A 6,705-nucleotide genomic window follows, 5' to 3' on the forward strand; every position below is an offset into this window, starting at 1 on the left:
GTGGCAGGGGTGGAGCAGCACGAGGGGAGGTCGAAGCGGTTCGGCCTCCCGAAGACGACATCATTGTCACAAGATGGCGGACGGGGGTCGACACGAAGCAGGTGAGTATAGAGCACTACACTTCCGGGTCTAGCGTGGGTGGGGTGGGGAACACGGGGAAGGGGGCCATTCACTAACATAACATACATTACAAAGTTGTTTAACTTTGTAATGTGTGTTATTTAGTGAGTAATTGTTTAGCGCTGCACTACCCCTTTAAGGGGTCCTAGTATGCTTTACAGCCTTACATTACAACTTTGAAACGTGACAGCATTATAAATATAAAAACCTAAAATATTTTAAAATGAAACGTCAATTGGCCCCTCGATGTCAGCGTTTTGCCCTTCAAAAAATGAACTGTATACGTGAGGAATTAACTCTATGTCCGGCTGACATTCCCGATGGATTTGGTTTACTAATAAGTGTCTGGGATGAATGTTCTGTGTTTGGTTACTTTATTGTATGTTTATAGATGTAAATCATCTTGTTAGTAAAACCACAAACGATCCCAACAGAAATACTTGTCATGTTATCAGCAGCTTGTTAAAATAACTGCTAAAACAAGTAATGCTTGCACAATTTCCTTGTTTATCAACACGCTCAGCCTGTAGCAAGCACATACATGCACATTGTGATAGACGATCTGGAATCTACATCCCCGGTGCCCAACTGGCAGCCCTCCAGGACTTTACCTGTGACCCTCGGCTTGGGAGGAATGTAACAAAAACATTGCAATATCGCTGATGTTATGATGTTCTCCGAGAGTTATGAAACCATTAGGGTTTACTGTAATATAGATTTCGAGTCTTTTTGAGTATATGTTATATATGATTACATAAGTGGTTCCAGTCCTCCGTGGGGCTCACAGTTGCATGTTGCACCTACAGTGGGGGCCCTATAATAACTGTAAACGAGCGTCGATCTGCTAGATCGGAGCTTATATACTGGGCTTTTTACACAGCCCGATAATTGTTTAACAAGGGCTGCATGGACATCGTTATTGATGTCCTTGCAGCCTTTGCTTAAACTCTATACATAATCTATCCCTGCTGCAGTGCTCCTCTAGCGCTCTGCTTCTCACCTGGTCCGCGCTGCAGCTCCAAAGCGGCCTGTCTGAACTGGTCACGGACAGTGATTGGCTGAGCTCAGACAGGCCGCTTTAAAACTGGAGCGCGGCGGGACCCGGGGAGAAGCAGAGCGCAAGAGAAGCCCTGCAGCAAGAATAGATTATGCATAGAGTTTGGAAATCGTCAGCCGCAGGCCGCACACCGCTATTTACACGTAGCGATGCGCGGTCGGCGCCTGACAATTATAGGTTCAAACCTATATCAACGATCAGTCGATGATTGTTGTCATCGGCTGATCATTGTGTTTATTACAAGGAGCGATAATCGGCCGGATAGGGCCAATTCAGCCGATTATCGTTCTCTGTAATAGGACCCTAGGAGTTCTATTAGACAAAGCAATTTTTTAAACGATAAACGATCTCAAAAGAGATTGTTAACCTGAAATTGTTCTCCATATTACACAGAGCGATAGTTGTTAGTTACAATCGTTACTACCAATATTGACTCCTTCTGATCCCAGCAAATTAAGAGATGTGGTATTAGGGTCTGTTCACACAAAGTAAAACCTTGCCTCCCTTCTGTCAATTCTTTGACAGAGGCACGCAAGCCCTCTCATAAACACACTGATTGACACTGAGGCAGGCGGTAGTTCCGCTGATTCTGCTCAGTGTGAACAGGCCCTTACACTGAAAGATCAATCATCGATTAACTGTTGTTTTGGTGTCAGCACTGAACGAAGGATGAATGGGCAAATGGACAAATTGGCAAAAGTACTCAGCTAAGTACTGACCACAAATAGAGAGAGGTGTGTGCATTGTAGAGACGGCCAATTTATCAAACATGGTGTAAAGTGAAACTGGCTCAGTTGCCCCTAGCAACCAATCAGATTCCACCTTTCATTTTCCAAAGAGTCTGTGAGGAATGAAAGGTGGAATCTGATTGGTTGCTAGGGGCAACTGAGCCAGTTTCACTTTACACCATGTTTTATAAATCTCCCCCTATGAGATTTTCTATGAATCCACATACAGCATACCAAACACTTCTGCCCCTTTGTTTTAACAATTCACAAGATCTGGACACCCACCCATCAAAACGTCTGACAAATTGCTTTGACGTGTAAATCCCCTACTACCCTGAGCGATTGTCGTATAAATATTTGCAGTAACGATCACTAGTGACTTTATAGTGAACAATTTACACGTTATTACATGGAACGATTGTTGTACCGAAAGATCAGTACACAATGGGGGTGGGCCTTGCCGTCTCCAGTGCTTCACCCCCAGTACCAGTGTTTGGTAATAGAACAGTGCTGTGCGCGGAAACCGGGTCTTGGTTCAAAAAAGGAACCGTGGCACCGGATTCCCCACGCTGGCGCTGTTCTATTCATCTGCAACACTTAAAGCGAATGTACCTGATGGTACATTCGCTTTAAGAAATCCATGAGAGTGATAGTTACCCTGCATGAACCTCCAGTCTTTATAAATTCCTCCAAATGTTCTTTTGTGCTGAATGAGAATTTTGATTATTTTGTGTTTATTTTTTTCTCTAAAATGTTATTTACAATAGAAAAGCTTCCAGTGTCCTTCATGGCATTCCTGGCGGGTGGGGGGTCACCATTCACAATTCTAGGAACCTATCAGTGTAATACAGTCACAGATATGCAGACAGATGATTTACTGTATACATAATGATATAAAACTTTTCTATCTCTCAAGGAAGTCTGGAAAAAAAAAAGAGTCTTTGTTATGTCATCTGTTTCCTTGAGCCCAGAGCTTCCTTCCCACGCTCAATGCAAAGACTTGTGGTAGGGACGAGGAAGAATATCAACGGCCCTGTTTATACCACAATAAAGACAACACAATGCCATGTAACGTCGATGGGAGCAGATCAAGTGTTACTGGTCTCTGGCTTAGTACTCTGACAATAGGCCCATTTTATTGCTTAGTATTCAGACCTCTTGTATGAACCTGAAATCACATTGATAAATGTTAGAGCAATGTTCAATTATACCGTAGAAAAACACTGAGAAATTGCATAATGTGCATATTGATTCTAGCACCTTGTAAAAATATAGCACCATAAGAAATAAGCAGCCGTCTGCAGACTAATGTTACTCATAGGTAAAATTAAGTGACTTGCAATATCCTGATATATACAGCAAGGGGCGTATTATCTGTATCATGGGTTACCATAGCGTCCTTCAGCTAGTACTGAGTGTATCCCTTATCCATTGTACAATTTATATATATATATATATATACTATACCATATATATACCATATGCATACTGGATGCAGAGCAGCGTGAGCAGGTGTTGATGTGGATGGGAGATAACACGGCCAGTCAGTTTGCCACCACAGAGTCTGAAATTATGATTGAGGTGGCACCGGAGGAGAACGTGTCCACCAATCCCCCAAGTGTCCACCTTCTGCTGTCCCAGGGTAGAGAGGAGGTGGTGGACGAGGAAGCGACTCTTCCAACTGGTGAGCTGATTGGACCCATTGTTTCAGAAGGGGAGGGATCTGCAGCACCAGCAGCAAGAGACAATGGTATGGCTAGAGGCAGAAGGCGACCCATAGTAAGTAGTCCAGCAAGTGTTACCCGATGCACCCAATCAAGGAAGGAGAGGTCTTTTGCCATGTGGCATTCTTTTGATAAATTTGCCGAAGACAAATTATTTGTCTTTTGCAAACTTTGCCGTGTTAAGAACACCGGGGGAACCACCGCCATCAGGCTGACCACCACCAGCATGCACCGGCACATGCCAGCAAAGCACCCAAATAGCTGGGATGAAGGCCATGCTCCTTAATGAGCACCTGTGGGTCACACCAGTGCCTCCTGTCGTGAACCCACCCCCTTCACCCACAATTTTTGAGAGGGTCACACTAGGTTCTCGCCCACAATAATAATGTATCATCACCCTATAGCATCGCTGTATCCATGGAGAACCGACCATTATGCATTTCCTCAGCCTTAAATCTTGTTAAAAGGTTGCTGAGTAGCTTTTTGTTAATGAGCACCTAAACAACACGCAGTTCTTGCTGGAGTATCGAGTACTTTTGAGTAGCCCGTTACTCGAACGAATACTATACTTGGTAGAGCATGCTCGCTCATCTCTATAAATGACAAAAGGATGGTGGAGAGACCCGAGGTCGGGATTTTGTATACTAACTTAGAAGCATAACGTCTAGTTGAGGAATATGTGTAACAGAGACAGCCAATGTGACTACTACTTGAGTGAGTAGACCAGTTCCAAATTGGCCTCTTTCCCAGGAATGTGGTCTTTATAGTTATGCCTTTGCATCTTCAATAACTGTCAGCGACAGGATCATTCAGTTCACTGTTATCTCACCCATTCTACCATAAATATGAACATTAGACGCGGCCAGAGTTTATTGTGTTCTTTATGAGGAGGGATAAGCTGCAGCTAGGCTGCTCTAGTGCCAGTTTATGCCTCCAAGAACGAAGGGCTGGTTAGTTAAAATCCATCACGCCCGATGCCTATCCCCAATGTCATCATCTGTCAGTGGAGTCTCAGGTGGCCCCCATACACCTTTTCAGCCAATTTAGCCAATTTTAGTATAAAATGTATCAAAGCTTAAGGCCCTATTACACCAAGTGATTATCGGCCATATTTGGCTGATTATGGGCCGTCACAGCCAAAGATAACTTGTTGTAACAGCTCCTGTTAAAAAGCAGCAGCTGATCCTTGTCTTTCAACATGTTAAAAAAAACTACAACGATAACAATGGTCTACTGGCCGTCGCTCCATGTAATAGGGGCAGTGCCAGCAGACCGTCTCTATCTTCTATGGACCCTTCCTACAACTCCCTGCCTCCCCCCCTTACCAGTTGGCTATTAGCGCATGTAATAGCACCAGCAGTGAGCAGGAAACAAGGACCAAGTGAGTGCTGATCTTACAGATTGGGGCTCACTTGCTCCTAAACATCGGCCCTGGTAATAGGGCCTTTAGGTGTGACAATCTTAGAAAATAAAGAAGTTGAAAATGCCCTAGAGTCTTAAAAATTAGTGTTTCTGAGTGGGTCCTCATTGTTAACCATGCTATAGATCCATCCATCCTCTACATCCAACAGGTCTTTCATTGGATCCAGTCTGGTGTAACAATAAGCCCGATTTGACAGCAAAACACAATCCAATTTGGAGAACTTTTGTAAGCCAATAACCTCCTACTGGGGTCTACTTCTTCTTGAACCTTGTAGTACAAGTATCTTTGTAGATTTTACATATGATCTGTCCTGTGCTTGTATGTGGACATGCACATGTTGGGTTTAGATGGGGTCGGGGGTGAAGGATTTGGGGATCCTCTACTTTAGTTGACCCAGCTTTAAAGTGTCCAGACATCTTAAATTAAAGTTGATGTAAACTTTCGTATCAATCTCAACCTAAACAAGCAAGAAGTCCCCTGTACTAAAAAAATAAAAAAAAGGGGTCAAAGTTGGATTGAAGTTGCCTACGAGCAAAATATTTTCAAACCTTTTGGGCAAGAGTATGATCAGAATATTGTCAGAATGTTTCCAGAATAGTCCCAGAGCATTTTTTTTTATCCTTTAACCAATGTCATTTATCAGTTACGTCCAGTATGACAACTTTACCAACCAATGTGGACTAAAACATGTACGGCTATGAAACGATCATTCATCGGACAATTATTTGATCAGTGGTCAACCATCAACCTATTATTATCTATTGTGTATTGCCTCCTTTGGTCACTGAGAACCTTTATTTGTCATATTTTAAATTATTTTTGGCTGCCTGCACTCATAATAGCAATGCAATTGCCGAACTGAAAGGATTTTGCTTCAATCAAACTGATTTTCCCATGAGAAATATCTTTGTGGTCTCGCGACTATTAGAACATTGTTATCAATGCCGTAACATGAAGTCCCAGTAAAGAAATCTGTAACTATAACACTTTGTATGTGACAGAGGCATCTTTGGATCCCCTAAGGCACCGGGGCGTGACTGCTATCTCCGCACCCCCTACGGCTATGCTCTTAATTGTAGCTATATCTTTGTGTCAATGGTCGTTCTTAAATAGAAGGGTAATTTGCATCCCCCTAATTGATTGATTATTGATTTCATTATCTCCCAGCCCTATTTACCAAGTAGACTATTGTGACAAACGACTTATTGAGAGTTTAATTGTATTACAAAGAGATAAATAGGACATGATTGTTTGTCTATGGATGGACTTAAGCCATTGTCTACTCCCCGGCTTCAATAAACTAAAAAAGTTCTCTCTCCCCTTTCCATTGTTTTGCCAAGAGTGAAATCCATCATGGCCTGTCACCGTTTATCTACTATTTGCTTGGCCATTTGTTTAAGGATTTTCCAGAAACAAAATGGTAAAAAAGGACCAAGTTACTGTTATCCAACGCGACACAAAGCCGCCCGATACATCCATTATTGGAGACAAATTTATCCCCCCTCTTAACAGCTATCGGCAATGTGAATGCTTCCATTTGTTCTTCGTAATTGTTATATTACGTGAGAAAAACAATGACAAATGCACAATGTCAAAAAGTTTTCAAGTGATTGGTTTTGGGTTAAGCCTTTAAATGGATCCATATTGTTACAG

Source organism: Dendropsophus ebraccatus, chromosome 15, assembly GCF_027789765.1.
Source record: "Dendropsophus ebraccatus isolate aDenEbr1 chromosome 15, aDenEbr1.pat, whole genome shotgun sequence".
NCBI classification, from domain to species: domain Eukaryota; kingdom Metazoa; phylum Chordata; class Amphibia; order Anura; family Hylidae; genus Dendropsophus; species Dendropsophus ebraccatus.